Source organism: Phascolarctos cinereus, unplaced genomic scaffold, assembly GCF_003287225.1.
Source record: "Phascolarctos cinereus isolate Bilbo 61053 unplaced genomic scaffold, phaCin_HiC Scaffold_4;HRSCAF=312, whole genome shotgun sequence".
NCBI classification, from domain to species: domain Eukaryota; kingdom Metazoa; phylum Chordata; class Mammalia; order Diprotodontia; family Phascolarctidae; genus Phascolarctos; species Phascolarctos cinereus.
In genome coordinates, this window is record NW_027555847.1 from 727,226,799 (window position 1) to 727,249,803 (window position 23,005).

The window sequence follows — 23,005 nt, forward strand, 5'->3', positions numbered from 1 at the left end:
CTTTCAGGTAGTCCAATAAATTTTCAATTATCTCTCCTTGATCTGTTTTCCAGGTCAGTCATTTTTCCACTGAGATATTTCACATTGTTTTCTATTTTTCATTCTTTTGGCTTTGTTTTATTGTTTCTTGATTTCTCATGAAGTCATTAGCTTCCATTTTCTCCATTCCAATCTATTTTTCATTCCTCAGGACTGCATTTCACTCCATTAGAGAAATGTTTATGGCATGAAGTACTGTGTAAGGAATACACAACAATATACATTAGGATCTTTATAATAGTAAATGTATAATACATATCTCTACAGGTATCTTACAGAGTAAGGTGAGTGGTGTGCCATCTGTTCATATATGGCAGGACAAGGTAGCTTTTTTCCATCAGTAAGTTTGTAAAGGGTCACCCTATATAAAATCAAAGAAGGAATAGCTTAGGTTCACAGCCCCCCCAACACCAGACAAGCCTGGCTCAGTACCTTTTTTGCACAAGGGAGGGAACAGGCCCTCAATGGGCTCGTTTGTTCCTGTTTTGGGTCTGTGTTTCTGTCGAATTCATCGTCTGGACTGAGGGCCCTAGATCACCTGTTCCTCTCCTTAATGACCATGCTTGTCTAAAAGCAGTTTAATTAAAGTTCAGTGTCTACAACAGGATTCTACAAATTAACGTGGGAGAAACTAACTTGTGATTAGCACACAAATTAGTGACTGAGGCCCGCCATCATGCCACACATCAATAAGTAGGATTTCACAGAATGCTAGACTGGCACCTGCAAATACAGTGCTGTCTCCTGAGTTACAGAACCGGCTGCAGCTTAAGTCAGAAGAGATGATAACTGTTTTCAGTAAAGACACAGTGTAAGGGCCAAGTGAAGGGGGTGGGGAGAGACCTTAAGAGACAGACTCATAGCATAAGGGCGAGTATGCCATCAGTATTTCAAAAATACTTTTAATTAACAAAGAAGAAACAATGATGTGGCCTGTCCTGCAGTATAAGAACATAAAGGGTGGCTCTTTCTTCTAAAGCTCAGACAGAACATGTACTGACCCCCCTCCGTCACCCCCCCACCCCCTGCAGGGGCACCAGGACCTGAGATGCCTACACACACAACAAAAGAGTAGTGGGGGACATAGGGCTGGCATCTTCCTTGACCTGCTTTGCTACTTTGAAAGCTTCCCTACTTTGGCCTTGGTTTTTGGGGTCCTGTCCTGGGGTTGGGGCTGCTCCCAAGGTGGATCTTACTTTTGAAAATAGTCTGCAATTAGTCACACCGACACTTGCCTTTTTAAAAGTATTGAGCACCAGATAAATAGGCATCAGCCCTTGCTGTTTCTCCGACCTTTGGCAGAGAAGCCACTTTCATTTTAAATATTGTAGAAAAATAAGCCTAGCGTGAGCAATCAGAGACGTTGGACACATGCGTGGAGATGTCTGGCCCGACATGATGCCTCAGATGGGACAACAGCCAGCAGTGTCACACTGGCCTTAGCCCCTCCCAGGGCCTTCGGCATCAGGTCAGCAGGGGAATGGGTGCTCTGGAAGGCTGTCGACTGGGCTCTTTCCATACAGGTCCTGTCACCAAGGCCCAATCAAACATCCCTCGAGCACTGGCCAGGTGCTGGTTAGGTCCAATGCCACTGGGAAGAAATTGCATTCAGTTGGGTTCTTGCAAAGCCACCTGCCAGGTAAGCTCCAGGGCTTTGCAGTGAGGACTGACTGGGTGACCACCCCTAACTGGACAAGGAGTCCACGCTCGAGTTGCTAACACTGCTTTGCGACCCCCCTGTTCCCTCCCGGGGGAATGGCTTGGCACCGAGATGGCAATGGCAGGCCTCGTCCATGGGCTCCTGCTCTATCCAGATTGTACGCGGAGCCTGCTCAAGCCGTCTGTCCTGCCGACACAGCATACATTTCCTGAACTGGGAGGAATCCACCCTCCTCCGCAGCTTGTGGTCAGGCACCTGTACGGAGAAGAGCCAGCAATAGCCGTCCATTGGGAAGCAGGTCCCGGTTCCCCCCAGCATGCACGGAGGTGCACGTGACATCCGTCCAAAAAGGCTTCTTCGACAAGTGCCTTCGCCCACTGAGGGCATGTGCTCACCTAGGTCAAGGGTCCCACGAAGCACAAAGCCTCGCTCCTGCTCCTGCTCCTTCTCCTGCTTGCTGCGGTCTGGCTCCCTTACCTCCAGCTGCAGCTCGGTCTGGTCCGCAGGAAGCTAAGGACGTCTCTGAATTTCCCCATTCCCGAGCAATGAAATGACGTTGCTTCAGACTGCCCGGTACTACGGGCTCAGTGCCGTTGAACAGATGACTCATCCTTGGGTCCGGATACTTGGGGAGGGTAGCCAGATTGCTGGTGTATGTGTGCCCCCCTGGGTCGATACGCATGGGAGCGTTGGACTTGGTGAGCTGAGCTGAGAGCGGGGTTCCCTGAGCTGCCAGGGGAGAGACTGTGGGGACCGTGTGAGAGAGACATGCTTCTTCTCTTCTTGGACATGGGAGACGCAGTGGCAGCCGGCAAGCAGCGTGGTCACTGCCCCCGCCCTGGCCCCTCGGCTGCTGGGGGTCTCCTGTGTCCAGGCTGCTTGGGCTTCCTTTTTTCTGGTTTTTGGATTCTGGAGTGGGTTCCTGTAGTTACTTTCTCCCGAGTTCCCCCTACCCTCCCTCCACCTCTCCTCCCTACCTCCCTCAGCCTCTCCTCCATTCTGATTTTTAGGGAATTATTTTCTTCAGTGAGCTTTTGGACCTCCTTTTCCATTTGGCCAATTCTGCTTTTTAAAGACATTCTTCTCCTCATTGGCTTTTTGGACCTCTTTTACCATTTGATCTAGTCTCTTTTTTAAGGTGTTATTTTCTTCATTGTTTGTTTCTGTCTCCTTTACCAAAATGTTGATTAATTTTTCATAATTTTCTTGTGTCACTCTCATTTCTCTTCCCATTTTTTCCTCTACCTCTCTTACTTAATTTTTAAAATCTCTTTTGAGCTCTTCCATGGTCTGAGACCACTTTACATTTTTCTTGGAGGCTTTGGATATAGGAGCTTTGACTTTGCTATTGTCTTCTGAGTGTATGTTTTGATCTTCCTTGTCACCATAGTAACTGTCTATAGTCAGAATTTTCCCCCATTGTTTGCTCATTTCCCCAGCCTATTACTTGACTTTTGACTCTTTGTTAAAGTAGAGATTTGCTTCCAGGGTGGATGACACACTGTCCCAAGCTTTAGGGGTTTTGTGCACTTGTTTTGAGAGATACTTCTAGTTACCTGTATATTTTCAATTCTTCCAAGGTGGTATGATCTAAGGAGAGGTGTTTACTACTCTCCTGTCCTGTTCTCTGGTCTGAGTGACTACAAGCACTCTTTTCTGCCCTAGAACTGTGAGGACGGTGCCTCCTCCACTCTGGCCATGAGTTCTGCTACACTAATGCTTCTTTGCCCTGGGACTGCCACCCAAGACTGTGACCTAGATCTGAATACTGGCAAAGCAAGAGAGTTCTGTCTCAGTGTTAGCAAAAAGACTCCTGTAATCTCCTTCAGACCAGTTGTTGAATCCCCTTACCATCTGTGATCTGAGAGCTCTGGAAGCAGCTGCTGCCCCTGCAGCTGCTGATTCAGTCACTCCCACGACTTGCTCCTGGTTTGCTGTGGTAGGGGCTGTGGTGGCCTGCACTGGTCTGTGCTCCACTCTTACCCAGGTCTGACAGACCTTTCCTGTTGACCTTCTAAGTGGTCTTTGGCTTCTGTGGGCTGAAAGGTCTGGAAACCACCACTACTGCCATTCATTCAGTTGCCCTGAGGCCCGCTTCGGGTTTGTTTGGGCACGATCTGCACTGGTGTCAACTGTGCTCCTTTCACCTTAGTGCAACAGACCTTTCCTGCTGACCTTCAAAGTTGTCTTGAGGTAGAAGTTTGTTTCACTCCATCTTTTTGTAGGTTTTGCTGCTCTAGAATTTGTTTAGAGTCACTTTTAAAAATATTTGGAGAGTTGGGGGAGATCTCAGGCAAGTCCCTGCCTTTACTTTGACATCTTGGCTCTGTCTCCTCTGTTGTTTTGTTTCTTTAAATGAGGTTGTGCTTTCACCATTATAGTAAATCTTTCTCATGTCTTTACTCTGACATTTGAAGATAGCAAGGAATCAGGAAGACTTGAATTCAAATGTGGCCTCAGACCTTTACTAGCTGAGTGATCCTGGGTAAATCACTTAACTTCTGCTTGTGTCAGTTTCCTCAAGTGTAAAATGGAAACAATACCATATATCATCTTAGTAGTAAGGAACAAATAAGACAATATTTGTAAAGTGCTTTGTGAGCATTAAAGAACAATACAAATACCAGCTATTCTTATTACCAATGCAGGCAGAGGTATCTTGTCTGCAACGTATGTTTTTAGAACAGTGATTCTTAACTTGGGGTCCACAAATCTCTAAGTAGGTTTGTGGGAGGATTTCAGAAGGTCCACAAATTTGGCTGCATAAAAATACATCAATATTTTCACTAATTCTACCTGAAAGTTAGTGTTTTCCTTCATTTTTAAATAAAAAACAACAGTCTGAGAAGGGGTTTATATCCCATGGATGTAGGGTATGTAGCATTCAAGGAAGACTACTACCTCTGATGTGTGGGCTTCTGATCCCTTTTCAGGGATGCTTTCCACGTTTGGTGTCTACCTGACTCACCTAACTCATCTGTCACTCGAAGAAGGTATAGCATGTATGGTGACCATAGGCTGGTAAGCCATTTCAGCAGATGGGCTCAAGCAGTTTTATGGTAACCAAAGGATCTCAAACCCTTCAGTGAATTAAGGGGGTATCTATCCCCAGAATGTGAAGACTCCCTCAATGGAATGGGAGGATAAGAACAATTTGTTCCAATGGCCATGAAGGCAGACGAAGCAGCCTTTGTTGAGTGTTTATAGCTTGGTTGTATGTGGGAGTTATCAAGGTCTTCCACTGCATCCCAAGCCTTTGCTAGTCATTTTGACTCTGTCTTGCCATTGGACTGTGATGACTCTGAAAGAGAGAGTGAAGTCAATGGCTTCTTGCAACTCTGCCTCACTTAAATCCAATTTATGCACAAATAAAAAGATGCCATTAAAAATTTTATTTTTAATTTATGGAATAAAGCAAGTGTTTCCATAACAGAACACTAAAAAAGACATTTGTACATGAAACTGTGACTCTGCTATGCAAAACTTGCTATTCCTTTCAAAAATACTTTCTAGGGATATACACATTGATAATGAGGTTGAGGCATGCAATTAGCATTAACATTAGCATAGGATCACCCAGTATGACATGCCCTCATCAAAGAAGGTGCTGTGCTCTTTGAGGAAAGCAGAATCAAAGTAGCTCTATAGAAATAAGAGATGTATAAGTTTAGAGAAGCCACCCTAAATATTCTCATGGATTTTTTGTCTTATCTTGTGGCTACTCGGGCAGTGATGCTACTTTAGATTGTATATGTCTCCAAAGCTCAACTCCACACTGTTCTGCACTAAAGGACCCAGAAAAGAAGCCCCTTATAGACACTTACCAGTTTCACTGGAAATCTCCCCCTCTGGGCACCGGGAACAGCTGAAGCAGCAGACAGGCTGTTCCTCCATAGTTGTCTTCCTGTAACCAGGGTGACAGCTGTCACTGCACACAGAACGGGGGACCTAAGCCATTAACAGGGAATGGAAAGAACACCATTTACTAAAGGGACATTTATGGTGGATGGTCCAGGCCAAGCAAATATGTCCTCTAAAACCACTCTGATAATTATACCTGTTTCATGTCAATGGACATCCCTAATGGAAGTGTTGAAAGTTAAATGAATATCACTAATGTTAAAGAGATCTCCTTTCTAGTCTTATTTCTGTCACCATCTGTGGAAATTTGGCTGAAACTCTTAACCTTTGGTACTTGAGTTTTATCATTTGTAAAATGAGAGCTTTGGGCCATGAGATCTTAGAACACTTGCATTTTTGTACTGCTAAACATACACTGGATCATTGCATTGATAATGACCCAAGTTGCTGAGTGAAAGGTTGGCAGTCATCCAAAATTACATTTAATATTTTAGTATGCAAAACCATCAGCTTATAGGATGGGAGTGAATTGACTGTCCCATAATCAGGAGCTGGTTAATGAGACCCAGAGGGAAAGTGCTGTCCTTTGCATGTGGGCAGTCCATGTGGAAAAGGCTGGGCTACTTGCTTCCAGAAAGGGGCAATACCGTGTAATGAAAATGTTTTGTTTTCTATTACAAGCATCATCTTACATTCTCAATATTTTTTTTGGCACTCCTCTCATTATGGAAATGAGGGGCTATTTGATTGGCTTCTCAACCAGAATGGAGAATGCATTCAAACGGCAGTAATTGGCACAGGCTCTTTTTTTTTTTTCTGTCGGGGTCAGAGACATGCTGTAATACTGTTGTTGATTGAAGGCTTTGGGCCCTCTCCACCCAATGCCAACATGTAGCCAGTGACCACAGGCTCCTGTGTTTTGCCTCTTTGCATTTATTCTGTTCTGCTTCTATTTGAAGAAATCTTGCAAATTTTGATCTTACAAGCCTGGGAGTGTGAGTGATCATAAATCCAGTGATAAGAGCCTACACCAGATTTTTTTTTTTTACCAGACATGAAGTCAACGAAGCTCTGAGAAGCGAGACCCAAGTCCAACAATATAAGAACCAGTGATTTGTCCAGTGGTGATGTTGAATATGGATAACTATTCTTTTACAAACTATTTTAAGTTTTGGATATGTGTATGTGTATATGTACATATATGTGTGTGTATACATGCATACATATACATACATATGTATATATATAATATATGTATAACGGGATTGGTATAGGCATGGCATTGTTTCAAAATGTAGAGAAGGGAGAAATGTTTGTAACTTTCCTTTTTTTTTGGCTATATCTTCTCAGTAAATATACCTTTGTAAAAATTAATTAATGTTAATTAGTCAAACAGTACTGGAGTGCTTATTCATGGTAATTTATATTGGGAAAAACATTAAAAAAATTGGAATTTGAAGCAACTCATAAAAGACATCACCATGACTCCTCCAGGTTACTGCAGGAGTCCCAACAGGGAGATTGCAGCCTTGCACTAGGACACTGACTCATCAGTGTGAGAATGAATTGGAATGAGAATGTTCAGAGATTTAAAAGAGCTAGAGTGCTATGGAGACATAGACTTATTAGAGGACATTTAGATATTTGGCCAAATTAGAAAAATCTAGGTCACACTAAATTTCATTTCAATAGAAAGAAAACTTTGGTCCAGTAGCTGAATGAAATTTTATTTTAACTCAACTGAACTGAGCAGAAATTTCACCACCATTCATGAAGATTCAGGGAAGTGGATAAGATCAATGGCTTTGGGGGCACAGGGCCTTGGGCAAGTTAAAAGCTTTTAGTGCCTCAGTTTTCTTATCTGTCAAAAAAAAAGGGTGGACAAATTGATTTTTAAAAGTCCTTTCTTCTGTCTCCTATGAGGCTAAATATTGCCGTGTTTTGAAACACATACCTGATTGCTTGTTTTCCCTTTTTTTTATCTAAAAATTTGTCTTAAAGGCAAAAATGAAAAACAAGGTGAGTGATATTTTCTATGCATAAATATGGAATGTTTAGGGAGGTAATTAGAATGAGATGTGTTCTTATGACTGAACTTGTAAATTGATATGCAAATGATCTCTGACCTTTGAATCTAACCATCCCCAGTTGATGGCTTCTTCACATATTGTGAAATCTTGACCAGAAGAAGCCTTGGGGATAGATTCACCCACTTTCACCAGGAGTTCAGTACCATTAGGAAGGGAGACATAGTTCCTAATGTCATATTGAGCCTCAGAGCTTCTTTTCTCATCCATAGACACCTGATCACCAGCACTGTTGTTAAATTGAAGGTCCTTCAGAAAGGAGTGGAGCTGAAAGGGAAGAGAAATCTGTCATTTCTTGGTGTCTGAGGCCAGGGCTCTCTCAGAAGTAAGACCTATGCATTCTGCCAGAGATGTTGGGGCTGGTCAGCTGAGGTTTGTGCCCATGTTTGAATTGATGATACATGTGAGCTGGAATTCTGCCTCACCCACTTATTAGCTCTAAGTCTTTGGGCTGAGGTAAAAACTTCTAATAGTCTAATATATCAATTATATTTTAAAGGGCTATAAAAATGATAGCTATTATTCTTAATTGTCATCATTACTTTTCTTATTCCTCATGAAACCTAAAAGGGGTCAACATAATTAGAAAAGGAAATTGTTTTTGTAGGGTAATCTGTCTGCCTAGAAAGGAGGTGCTTTTGGAAATGCCGTGATCTTAGTGAGATTTGGCTCCTGGCTAGAATATGTCCTTGGAAGGGATATATTCAAAAGCAACAAGGTAGAGCACCAATTATAAATAATCAAATTGAACAATAAGTTTTGTTAGATCCTGATGCCTTTCCCTGCTCCTCAGTGTCTGTAGATTTTGAGTTTAAAGGTCTCTGAACAGCAGCTATCTAGTATACATTCTCACTGTGCCCTTTGGAATACTTGTCCCATAATTAACAAACTTCTTTTCATCTTAAACTTACTACTTTATGATTAATTTCATCTTCTAGCCTTCACTGAGAAAAGGATCCATTGTGAAAACACTGATTTCTTTGTTCCCCTTTCCAGTTCTAACTACTCTTTTGTATCTCCTGATTTACTTATCATGGTATAGGAATCAGAATATTCCCCATTGCCACTTCCAGATCCTCCCTCAACCACTTTGATTAAGCAACTTTTACTTTTACCTTCATGATATCCACATTTATCACTCAATCCAAATCTTGCTGGTTGTCATTTCCTGACCCCAGAATATTCTTTTTCTTCCTAAGGAAAGAGCTCAGGGATTACAGTCTTTTATCTTTTTTCCATTTCATTTTTCATATTGGGAGGAATGACAGAGACCTATAGATAGCCTCATATATCCCTTAATATCCCTTAATCTATTCATTCGCCATTGTCTCATCCTTGGTTACACACAGAAATGGTCATGATTCTTGACCTTACAATTATTACTAGCAAGTGTGCCACTTGCATGTTCATCAACTGCAACTTTCTATTATCCTTATTCCCTCTTTCCTTTATCCCCAACTTTTATCATTCCATCTTTCCCAGTGTCTGAGTACTCCCAATTCTGGTCTTCATCCTCATTATGAACCTTATTCCCTCTCACCCACATTTCTTTCTTTTTTTAAAAAATTGTATTTTAATTTATGGAATAAAACAAGCATTTCTATAACATAGTATAATAAAAAGATGATTGCACATGAAGCTCCAAATTTATTATGTACAACTTGCTATTCCTTTTAAATATGCAATACAATTATCATGTAAATTATTTTTTGGCCTTTTTTTCTGCCCCAAAGATGGTTAACATTAAAGAAAAAAAAAGTGTGTGTGCATATGCATGCATGCAAACATAAATATGATAATTATTCTTTATATACTTCTGTTTATTAATTCTTTCCCTGGATGCAGGTAGTGTCTTTCTTCATATGGCCTTTATAATTAATTTGGGTATTTATAATAGACAAAATGACTTATTCACTTAACATTGTCCTTAAAACAGTATTGATGTTACTGTTTACAACCTTGCCATTGTTCTGCTCATTTCACTTTTCATTATGTTTTGCAAATTTATCAGTGTTTTCTAAGATTTTTGAGCTCTTCATTTCTGATAACACAATTGTATTTCATGACAATCACATACCACAACTTGTTCAACCGTTCCCCATTGGATGGGCATCCCTGAAATTTCCAGTTCTTCTCCACCACAAAGAGAGCTGCCACAAATATTTTAGAACATATAGGTTCTTTTCTTTTTTCCCTAATCATCTTTGGAAATTGACCTAGTAGTGCTATTGCTGGGCCAAGGGGTATAGACAGTTTAATAACTCTTTGGGCATAATTTCAGAATGCTCTTCAAAATGTTGCATCAGTTCAGAATTCCACCAACAATGAACATGTCCCAATTTTTCCACATTCCCTCCAATATTTGTTGCTTTCCTCTTCAAGCATGTTAGTTAATTTGATAAGTGTAAAATGACACCCCTAGGTAATTTGCATCTCTCTAATCAATAAGGATTTAGAACATTTTTTCATATGACTATAAATTGTTTTGATTTCTTCATTACAAAACTGCCTGTTCATATCCTTTGACCACTTATTATTTGGGAAATGACTCACATGTTTATAGATTTCACAGATCTTTATGTATTTTTATATGGGACCTTTATCTGATAAATTATCTGTATTTTCCCCCTCAATTTTCTGCTTTCCCTCTGATCCTTGTTATTTGTTTTATTTGTATAAAACCTTTTTTAAAATAAATGTAATTGAAATTATACATTTTATACCTCACTCTTTTCTCTCCATTTTATTTATTCATACATTATTTGCCTATACATAAGTCTCATATGTAATATGTTCCATGTTCTTTAATGTTTCTTGTAATATATCTCTTCATATCTAGACATTATGTCCATTTTGACCTTATCTTGGTAAATAGTGTAAGATACTGGCCTGTGCCTAATTTCTGCCATATTGCTTTCCAGTTTTCCCAACAATTTTTACCAAATAATGAATTCTTATCTTAAAATATGAAGTCTTTACACTTGTCAAATACAAGGATACTATATTTATTTGCTATGGTAAATTGTATGTCCACTCTCTTCTATTTATCTATGTTTCCATTGTTTAGGCAGTACCAGGTAGTTTTGATTTTTACTGCCTTATGATACAATTTACAATGTGGTACTGCTAATCTTTCTTCCTGTACATTGTTTCATTAGTTCCTTTGTTATTCTTGCTCTTACAAATGAATTTTATTATTATTTTTTTCTCATTCAGTAAATTTTTTTTGTTAATTTAATTACCTCTTTTTTTTCCCCAAAGCTCCCACTGGCTATAGTCTCTACTCAAAGTCAGGGTCAAAATAAGGTAGATTCTTTGGATTGACTAAGGGATATGGTTATACCACCTGCAATCTGTATAAAACCACTGAGCAAGTTGGAACTGGGAGTCTGAGGTTTGGCATAAGAGAGAAAGGAGTATATACATCAAAAGTTGAGCCACAAAGCATTGGCAGGACAGGAGCACAAAGCAAAAGGATAAATGGAAAAGTAGGACTGAGATGAGGTAGAGAAGGGAGAGATAGAGGAAAGTCATCTGCAGGAGAGTCTGGTTGACCTTACTATATGTGTCCACCTTTTCAGGGAGTGAGAAAAATTCAAAGAAAGAGAAAAGGAGAAGAGAGAAAATATCAAATATGTGTGACAATCAATGAAAATATTTGTAGTAGGAGATGGAGTATTTTGTGTGAGAAACTGTAAAGAGCACAGTGTCACTCAACCTCAGATTACATGATAGTGAGGTTTAAGATGTAAGAAGACTGGAAAATTATGGGGTAAGGCAGATGTTGAAGGGCTTTGAATACAAAAGAGAGGATTTCAATTTGATCCTAAAAGTGAAAGGGAGAAATTGAAATTAGGGTTAATAAAATGAAATATAAAATATATAAAAAGAAAGTGTTTCATGGGTTCAAAAAGTCATCTTCATAAGCTTATGTTGGGTGAGGCAATTTTAAACAATAAATAATGGTTCATCTGAAAATAAAATCCACAATTTTAGGTGACCAAAGTTCAAGATATGATAACAATGGGACCAACATTTACCAAAGGCTAAAAGTCCCATGAAATGAATGGAGAAAGACATAATTTCCACTTTTTGAGTTCTGTGGTGGCTTCACTATATGCTGTCCTTGTCAGATCACTTGTAGAGTTCAGAAATTCTGTGAGAGAAGGCTGTACTATAAGTTCCATGGTCAAAATATCAAGAATCAGGAATGGACAAGACCAGTTTCTAAAGGAAACTTACCTGCAAGGGATGAGGCACCCAGCTCTCTCCAGCTTCCTCAGATGCAATCTCTGATTTCATCAGAAGCTTTGTATGAAGGGCCCAAGGCACAGCATACACTGCATTGTAGATGATGTAACAGAGGTCAGACACAGCCAGGTCAAAAGGGAATGTAGGCAAAGCCTCCAGTGCAGCATTTGGGTCACACTGCTCTAGCTCTTGCTTTTGATTCTCATCCTTACACCGGAAAGTGGACAACTAGAACTCCTTAAGTGTGATGTCCTCTGGGGCTTTATTAGGGTTCACCGTCCTGAGAAAAGACTTAAAACCAGGAACCTCACTGGTCATGTACGTAAATGTGAGTGCTCCACTGAGAGTGTGACTATCAAAATAGTAGGGTCTCATGGTGATGTCTCAGTGAGAAGTGGTGATCCACACCTTGGATGTTGGAACAAATGGCATTTGTGAATATCTGAGAACCATTAATGAGTCTGTATCACCATGAACTACAACTACCCTAGCTGGAGATTCGACAATCCTAGGGGTATGAAGCAGCTGTGTTTCTTCATGTGATCTCTCACTGACAGGGATCTTCTCTGTCAAGGGTGTACAGACGTCATGCTTTGTCATCTCCCCTGTCACTTCGCGAAGGAATTCCTCACCCCTGAGATCATCTGTGGTCACCAGAACGACCCAGGTCCATTTAAAATGTACCAGTAACTGGACCACACCTCGATGCAAGGAGGAGTCTCTGGGAGCCATCTGGTAGAGAGAAGGAAACTGGGCCTTGTCACTGAGGATTGGATCAAAAGAGCCAAAGCTGAGCTGGACAGTAGGAAAAAGCGTGGGAAATGTTAAATTCTATGACTATTGTAGTAATGATAGAATTGTGGGAAATTACAAACTCTCATCAAGTAGTCCTTTCTCCATGGATAAATGCTGTGGTTTTTAGAATAAGCTCTCTGTTATAGGGGAATTTTAACCCACCCAGATCTCCATTTTTATCCTCCTTATTTAGTTACTTGCTTGGTAATGAAGGAGTTTTCTGATTCTTCAGTTATCACTGCTTCACCTAGAAGGTCTTCTCCCTCCTTCCCAAATATACTGTTATATTTTTTCTTGGCCCAGAGTCAGGTGTTATAATAAGAGTTAGGGTTTCATCATGTGGTGGCATTAATTTTTATGAAAACAAAACCCTTCCATCATGTATGTATTGCACATATTTGTTAGGGCCAAAAAACCCCGGTGGCTTTTTCATGTATAAAAGTTACATTTAAAATCAGTTTGGGAATGTGTTCTGAGAAGATGGAGAAGTAGATCAGAAATTTCCAGGTTCTCCAGAGTTCCTCCACAAACAAAGATCAATTGAAAGTTAAAAAAAGACATTGTATTAATAAATAAAACTGGGAGTTTTTAAATAAAACAAACAAAAACTAGATAAACAATTGATTTGATTTTTAAAAAGAAGAAAACCAAATTACAAGTATCAAAAATTAAGAGGGTGAATATATCACCAATGATGATGAAATTAAGGCAATTAGAAGTTGTTTTGCTCAATAATATGCCAATAAATTTAACAATTTAGGTGAAAGGAAGAATATTTACAAAAATGTAAATTGCTTAGATTAACTGTAAAGGAAATCAAATATGTAAATAGGTGTGTTTTGGAAAAGGAATTGAATAGGCCACAAATGAGTTTCCTAAGAGAAAAGCACCAGCAACAGCTGGATTTCAAAGTGAATTCTATCAAACACTTAAAGATCAGCTGATTCCAATATTAAGTAAATTATTTGTAATACTAGAGAAGAGATCATACCAAACTCCTTTTATGAAACAAATATACTGATACTTAAACTAGGAAGAGTAAAAACAATGAAAGAAAATTATAGACTGATTTCATTAATGTGGTTGCAAAAATCCTAAATAAAGCACTAGCTAAAAGATTACAGCAATACCTTACAAAGACTGTACATTACGATCAAGTAGGATTTATACCAGGGATGCATGGATGGTTTAACATAAGGAGAGCTATTGACATAATTGATTACATCAATAATAAAAGTTTAAGAATCATATAATTATATCAGTAGATGCAGAGCCTTTGATAAAGTTCAACATTCATTTCTACTAAAAACACTTGAAAGTATTGGCATAAATGGATTTTTTTCTTAAATTGATAAAAAAAAACATTTATGTAAAACCATCAGCAAGCATTATTTGCAAAGAAGATAAATTAGACACTTTCCCAGGAAGATGAAACAAGGTTGCCTACTGTCGCCAACATTATTCAGTATTTTATTAGAAATCCTAGTAATAGCAATAAGGGAAGAAACAGAAATTGAAGGAATCAAAATGGGGAATGAGGTAATAAAACTGTCTCTTTTGCAGACAATATGATGATATATTTGGAAAATCCCCAAGACTTAAGTAAGAAGTTAGTTGAAACAATTAATAATTTTAGCCGAGTAGGAAATTTTAAAGTAAATCCACATAAATCATTAGCTCTCCTATATATCACAAACAAAACCTCACAATGAGATAAGAAAACATACCCCACTTAAAATAACTCTAGACAGTATAAAATACCTGGGAGTACACTTGCCAAAACAAACCCAGGAATTATATTTAAAAAGAATAAAACTCTTTATACAAGTAAAATTATGTTTACATAATTGGAGAAATATTACTTATTCATGGTAGGAAGGGCCAATATAATAAAAATGGCAATATTACCAAAATAATTTATAGATTCAGTGTGATCTCAAATAAGATACCAAAATTTATTTTATTAAATTAGGAAAAATAATAACAAAATTCATCTGGAAGAACAAAAAATCAAGACTATCAAAGGAATTAATGAAAAAAATGTGAAGTCAGGAGATTTAGCAGTACTAGATCTTAAACTATATTATAAGGCAGTAATTATCAAAGCTATCTGTTACTGGCTAATAAACAGGTAGATTAGTGTATAGAGTAGACATACAATTTACAGAAATAGATAAACATAATAACCTTGTATTTGACAAATGTTAAGATTTTGGGATAATAATTCATTATTTGGTAAAAAACTGTTGGGAAAACTGGAAACCATATGGCAGAAACTGAGCTAGATCAATATCTTACACCATTTACCAAGATAGGGTGAAAATGGATGCATGACCTAGATATAAAGAAAGATATTACAAGAAAATTAGAAGAACATGGAACGTATCACTTATTAGACCTATGGGCAAATGAACAATTTATGACAACAAGAGTTAGAGAGAACAGAGTTAGGTGTAAAATAGATTATTTTGATTACATTATATTAAAAGTTGTTGTATAAGTAAAACAAATGTGGCCAAGATGAAAAGGAAAGCAGAAAATTGGGGAAAATTTTTATAGACAGTTTCTGGAAAATAGGTCTCATATCTCAACTCTCTAAAGAACTTTGTCAAATCTATAAAAATGAGTCATTACCCAATTGATAAATGGTCAAAGGGTATGAATAGGCGGTTTTCCAGTAAAGAAATAAAAATGATGAATAGTCATGTAAAAAATGTTCTAAATCATTATTGACTAGAAATTGCAAATTAAAACTACTTTGGGATATCACTTTACACATACCATATTGGCTAAAGTGATAGAAAGGGAAAGTGACAAAAGTTGAGGGGAAATTGGGAAACTAATTCATTGTTGGAGGAATTGTAAACTTATTTAACCATTTTGGAGAGCCATATAGAATTATGCCCAACGAGTTATTTAACTGCCTATCCCCTTTTACCCAGCAATGCTACCACCATGTCTATTTCCAAATATGATTAAAGAAAAGTGGAAAAAACCAGTATGTTCTAAAATGTTTATAGCAGGTCTATTTCTGGTGTCAAAGAACTGGAAATTGCAGATCTACCCATCAATTGTGATGGAATACTACTGTGCTATATAAGAAACGATGAGTTCAATCATCTCATAAAAACATGGAGAATGTGCATCACATAATGAAGAGTGAAATGAGCAGAATTCAGAGAATATTTTAAACAGTGACAGCAGTACTGTTTTAAGACTGACTTTAAGTGAGTAGATTATTTTGCCTATTATAAACACCCAAATTAACTATAAAAGACATGTGAAGTAAGACACTATCAGCATTTGGAGAAAGAAATGATAAATAGATGTATGTGTAGAATAATTTTCCATATGTGTACATATATATGTAATATATTTTATACATATATATTATGTATATGTCTAAATATGTCTAATGGTGGCCATCTCTAGGGCAAGGATTGGGGAGGGAAGAAACAAAAAATTTGCAAGATAACTTTGTTGTATATTCGAAGGGAATAGGAAGTTGTACATGGTGGACTGGCAGGTTCCTGTGCAATCATCTTTTTTATTGCGCTATGTTGAGGAAATGCTTGTTTTACTCCATAAATAAAATAAGATAAAATTAGACAATTAAATGATTTCCGCTTTGACACAGAAATATATATTTTACTTTATATGTGTACTTTGTTCACAGACCTTTGGAAACAATAATTTTTAGATATTAAAAGTCCTTTTGTGTGCACAAATGTGGTTATTTTGATGTTTCAAATATCCTTTAATAGCTTCTTTACAAGCACTATTTTAGGAAGAATACTGATAATCTGGAGATTATCTTTCCCTGTCTATCAGCTCCACTTTGGCCACTCTCTTCTCACTGCTCTATTTCATCTCATTGGTGATTGAATTCCACTCTACGATGTTCACTACTGACTGTTCTAGCACTGATTTTCCCTTGGCAGGCCCCAATTTTGAATTACTTTTGTTTCTATTTGCATGCTCTTGAAGGGAGTTGGAGAAAATAAGAAAATGTGCTGACTGGATCTTCTACAGACTCTTCTTATTAAACAACTCAACTGGAGTAAAAAAACAACTCATTTTAGTAAGACACATATTTTACACTTTCTTATTGTTTCCCTATCTCACTGGCTAAAATGACAAAAATTCTCATTGAATGTCAGGAAGGTGGCACAGTGAATCAGGAAGATCTGAGTTCAAACCTTGGGTGTCAATTATTCTTTGTATAGTTTAGCCTCTTTATTTGTAAAATGGATATAACAATAGCACCTACCTTCCAAGTCTGTTGGGAGGAACAAATAGGCACTACGTCTAATAAACATAATAGCTAAAACATGTCGTGCTAATTGTGTGCCAGCACCTTATCCTTGTACAGTAAAATGCAAACCGGAAAGTACTATGTAGATGTCAGCCTTCTTAAAGTCTCTTACAGCATTCCTTTCACCCACCTTCTCAACTGATGACCGTTCCTCGTATTTCACAAAAAATCTGTCATTTTTTAATGAGTTCCCTTTCCACTCCTCATAAAGTAAAAGAACCACGTACCTTCCCTTACTATCTCTTTCACCTCTGTATAAGGTGAGGAGGTAGCCTCTTGTTAAAAAGGTGAACTTCTCTGAACACCCTTGATCCTATCCAATTCCATCTTCACCAGATTGCTTTCTCTGTCATCTCTCTTTATTTACTGGCTATTTCCCAGCTACTTACAAATATGCTCGTGTCCCTCATTTCAAATCCTAGAAACAAGCTCACTGGGTCCTACTAATCCTGGTAGCTGTTGCCCTATACTTTGCCTCCCCTTCATGGATTAATTCCTTAACGAATTCATTTATATTCAGCTTCTCCTTTTCCTCTCCTCTCACTTTCTTCTTCCCCTCAACAATATAACACCTGAAGTCTGTATCTGAAATTGCTCCCTTCGAAGTCACCTATGATCCCTTAATTGACAAATCAAATGGACTTTCTGAAATCCTCCTCCATGTTGACTTCTCTGTAGCTTTGGATACTGTTGATCATGCTCTTCTCCTTTATGTCCTATCTTCTCTTTTTTTTTTTTTTTGATGCTCTTTTCTTCTGGTTCTTCTGCTAAGTATGATGGATTCTTCTTAGTCTCTTTTGCCACATATGAAGCAGGTTTTGGATTCAGTGAATAGACCATTGAATCTGGAATCAGGAAGATCTGAGTTCAAATGTGTCCTTAGACACTTATTGGTGGGGTGACTGTGGGCAAGTCACCTGATTTTTGTTTCCTTTAGTTGGGAAGAATAACAGCACCTGCCTCATAAGGCTGTTGGGAGGATCAAGTGAGATAATGTCTGTAAGAGGGTTTAGCACAGAGCCTGGCACAGAGTGGGCACTCTCTAAGTGTTGAATCCTACCCTACCTGAAACCTCCACGGGGTTAAGTAGCTCTTATTCTACTCTTTGTGTGCAATCTGGATGTAGTCAATAAGAGGTCCATCCATTCTCTCCTAAGCAGGAGTGGTCTGATAAAGGTTTAGAAGGTAGGAGGCCCAATATCACCCACCTGTGGATACTTGTAGAGCTCCAGCAGGGTCCCCATCTGGACAGACAGAGCTGATGTGGCTCCTCCAAAATGACAGCCACAGACTTGTCCTGCCCTCTGCAGCTGAAGTTAGGGACTAGCTGACCCCCTCCTGTCAACCACCGCAGGGAGCTCTCCAAGGTCCTCTCCTCACTGTGGTAGGCTTTGTACACCTGGAATCCCAGAGAAATGTTGGGCAAGAGAACAGGGTCCCTGTTGATCTCCTCCACAGCAAACCTTATGGTCATGGCCTGCTGGTAGTTTTTGTGCAGCCACCTGAAGGGGAGAGAATCAGAAACCACTAACAAAGCCTGAAGAGAAAATTCATTTCAGAAGGAAAGCTTTCTCAGTTACGTGATGGTCAAAATGAAGCACTCCAGGTCATTTTGTATTTCTAATAACAGCAGTAACAATGATAGTAACTAACATTTATATGTTGCCAGGCACTCTGCTCAGCAACTTACAATGACTATCTCATGTGATTCTCACAACAGCCCTGGGAGATATATGCTGCTGTTATCCTCATTTCACAAGTGGAAAACCAAGGGAAACAGAGGTGAGGTCTTCCGGAGTCATACAGCCAGTAAATGTCTGCAACTGGATTTAAACATAATCTTCCTGACTTGAGGCCTGTCCCTCTATCCTCTGTTGTACCTTTCTGCACCAAGCTGATTGCTAATAACAGGCTCCCTCACTCTTGTACTGCTCCCTTAACAGGATTCCTATGATGTTTCTGGCTATCTACATTCAACTCCTAATTTGAATATTCATTTATTCAACTAATAAATACTGAGCCAATGTGATTATTTCAGTGAAGGCTCCACAATAAAGTAAGAGAGGCAAGAAATGGCCACATGTGTTTAATACAAGGTAGCAGGGAATATGTGCACATATATAGTAGAGAAAAAATGTAGGAATGATGAGTAAGGGGAGATTCACTTCAAATGGAGTCATAAGGGAAGGCTTGTAGATTTTGTCATAACTCTCAAAAGATGAGCTTTAATCAGCCAGCAAGCATTTATTAAACATCTGGTATGTGCAAAGGGTGGTTGTAGGCACTAGGAATTCAAAGGAAAGACTGAAAAAATCCAGGAGACTCTCTGCATGAATAGATTGCCGAGACTGGCTTCTGTGCTTAAATCCAGCCTTGGATCCTGAGCAACTCAAACCTCAGTCTTCCTCAATTTCCTCATCAGTTAAAATAGTGATAATAATCATTACCAGGGCTATTGTGGGGACTAAATGATGTAATATTTGAAAAGAGTATAATAATACACAGTGAATAAATTCTTGTTTCTTTCTTTCTTGCCCTTTTGGTGTTCATGGAATGGGTATAAAGCAGCAGGCAGCTAGGTGGCACCATGGAGATGGCTACTGGCCAGGAGTCAGGAAGACCTAACTGGGAATCCAGTCCCAAACTCTTACTAGCTATGTGACCCTGGGCAGGTCATTTAACCTTTGTTTCTCTCAGTTTCCTCATCTGTAAAATGGGGATAATAATAGCACCTCTCTGACAGGGTGGTTTGAGGCTCAAATCACTTAATAATTGGAAAACATATAACAGGAGTATTGGGAACTATGTGGCACTTTGTAGGCACTGTGAGTAGGTGGCACTATGTATGGGTGAGCTATTTAAAATATCATCATTATCATTGAGGAGAGAACTACATGAACAGGGATCAGAGGCAGATTAGGAAATTGGAAGCCTGCCAAATTCATACACATAGTTCTCTCTGTGTCTTCATTTGAAAACCAGAACCTGTCTTTCCACTAGTTTCTTTGCTATTAAAGATGTAGAAGTGCAGAAAGTCAAAGTCACCTAAAAGACTGCCACATCTAACCCATTTTTTAACCAGAAAATCCACAGCAAAGATCTGTCCTATTCATGCCAATATTCTCTAAAAGATTTACAATCTGGGAATGTTTCTCTGTCAGATCCTACTTTTTTTTTTTTAAGTGAGGCAATTGGGGTTAAGTGACTTGCCCAAAGTCACACAGCTAGTACATGTCAAGTGTTTGGTCTGAGGCCGGATTTAAACTCAGGTCGTCCTGACTTCAGGGCTGGTGCTGTATCCACTGCGCCACCTAGCTGCCCCTGTCAGATCCTACTTTCAAGGACAACCAGTGCAGTTTTCCTGGAGGCAGGAGCTGAGAAGAGAATTCCTCAATCTGCCCCTTCACTCTTGTGTTCTTGTCCAAACTGATTTTATCTTCAAGAAGCACCTCTTTTTTCCCCCGTGAGAAGTTGCCTGCCAGATCTCTCAGAATTTGAGATGCTGTGTCCATTGTTCCCATTTTTTAAAATCAGCTGTCCCCCAAGCCCAAAGGCACACCCCTCACAAAGCCTTTCTTGGCCCTCTCCACAGGTAGTGCCTTCCACACCTGGTATTCATTTTAGTTATATTCTGTTCATATTTATATATCAATATGTTCCCTCCACTGAAGACAGGGATGATCGCATTCTTATTCTAGTATCCCCACAGTCAGCACAGGACAGGAGGTGCTTAATAAATGCCAGTTGAATTGGTTGATTTCTTTCTAGGTCACTCACATTCTCTGCAATCAGAATGAGGCAATTGCAGAATAAGCTTTTTTGTATCCACCCAGGACCGTGGCTCATAAGGAAAGTTGATCAAAGGCAACATAGAGATAAAAAGAACATTTGATTCACAGCAGCAACTTGGTCTAAACTACATAGTGACCAGGAATATTTTCCCCCTATGATGCCAACCATCATCAACCCTGCCAGGTGAAGAATAATGAAGGAAGAGGAAAGGACACTGACCATCTTGAAATAATTGAGAAATATAAATGAGTAAGAATATAAGAGCTAACATTCATATAGCTCACCCGAGCATAGTGTCATCTACTCACAGTGCCTTGTATTAACGTTTGCAAATACGTGTGATATGATTTGATCCTCACCAGAACCCTGGGAAGTAGATGCCATTATTATCCACAGAAAAGCATAGAGACATTGAGTGTTTTGCTCTGCATCACAAATCTAGTAAATGTCTGAGCCAAGATTCAGATCTTTTTGACTCTAAGTAACAGAATCATTTTGCACAGTTAGGGAGGAGGGGGAGGGGGACACAAAAGTGAAATAGAGAAATGCAAAGGTACTTCTATAATGAGAGACAGACAGAGAGATGCAAGAGGTGTGCAGGCAGATCCAAAGGGAGAAGTCTGAATGTCAATCTGACAAGCACCATTTGCCTTTTTCCACAATCCATCTCCCATAACCCTATTCCACAATCCTTTACCACTCTCTAAGCTCTCATCCACCTTACAGTGAAGCTGCTTGGAATGAAACATTGTGAAGGAGAAATGTGTGTGTGTACGTGTGTGTGTGTGTGTTCAAGTCTGGACCCCACCACTTCTACCCCAGTTCATGATGGGCAGACTCACAGAAGTTTACATCTGAAGCTGCACTGCCAGACACAGGGCTCCTGCTGTATTTACTCCTCATGATGCACTAGGAGCAGAGCCCAGACAACATTTCAGTGTCAGCCTGGCTATGAGAACAATGTTCACATAGTCTAATAAAATTCTGCAAGTAAGATCCAGTTCCAGTTTGTCTCCTGCTTTGAGCTCAGCAGAACCTTACTTGAAAAATAAAGACCAAATACTCATGCATCACTTAAGGGAAAATCAGGGCACTTCAGATATCTCCAAATATGACAGATATTTCATCATCAGTGTTTTACATCCCTAAGGATTCAGTTTTACCCTAGCTGGTTCCCAAACCTACCTCTGCTATCCCACGAAATGAAACACTAATGGTCACCCAGTTCCCAGCTGAAACCTAGACATCCTTGTTAGGGTTCTATAGTCTGGAACACAAAGACCTGGATTTATAGTGTCAGTATGGACATTGAGGGTCAGAATATGGGAGGTGGAGGAATAAATTATAGTGAATCCTAGTGACTCTTATCAATGGAGCTTCTCAGAGGCAAGACTCCTGTGGAAGGAAGAAGTGCAGGAGAGAAAATACATAGAGACAGAGCTGAGGGCAAAAGATATATAGAGATATAGACAGAGACAGAAACAAAGGCAGAGAGGAACAGACAGAAACAGAGCAAAAGAGACAATGATATAGACAGAAAATAGTGAAAGATAGAGAGAAAGAATATTCTCCATCTTCAGCTTTGTAAGACAATTGGAGAGATGATCATTGCTTTGCAAAAGCAAAAGTTGGGGAGGGGATAGAAGGATTAGAGTATCACTGGGCATAGTAACTGGGGCTTCCTTGTTTCCCTTTCTTTAAAAACAGAATGCTTTGAAAAGTCAACTCACTTAAAATTAACACCTTTATACAGAGAGGTACTTACTGATAACTCCTGCAGTCCTTGCTGGGCTGACTTGTAAAAACTTCTGCTCTTGCAAAACTACTCACTCTCACTGAATACAGAGGGAGAAAGCTTCCAATCACCAGGTCCCCATCTCTGGTGAGGCTGGGGCTGATTTTGGAGAAGCAGAAGAGCTTCTCACTCCTGCACACTGAAGCAGGAAGCTGCAGAAGCAGTGTCCAGACCAGGGTAAAAAGCATCCAGAAAGTGACTCTATGAATGAGAAGCAACATCTCCCTGACCATCAGCCAAAGCCTCAAACCTGGGAGAAGCAAAGGAGCTTCCTCGACCAGAGCAAAGTCAACTGCTTGAGTCATTGACTGATGGGGAGCTGACCAGCAACTGAAATATAGCTGATGTCCAGTGCAGTCCTCCATCTATAACTGAGGAAACACAAATGAACACAAGTAAAGACCTTGTCT

At 39.3% G+C, this 23,005-nt stretch overlaps 1 pseudogene; it reads right to left on the reverse strand.

Moving 5' to 3' along the window:
* LOC110202539 (vomeronasal type-2 receptor 26-like) overlaps window positions 1-22,913 on the reverse strand; it is a 26,628-nt pseudogene extending 3,715 nt beyond the window's left edge.
* Window positions 22,914-23,005: the final 92 nt, after the last annotated feature.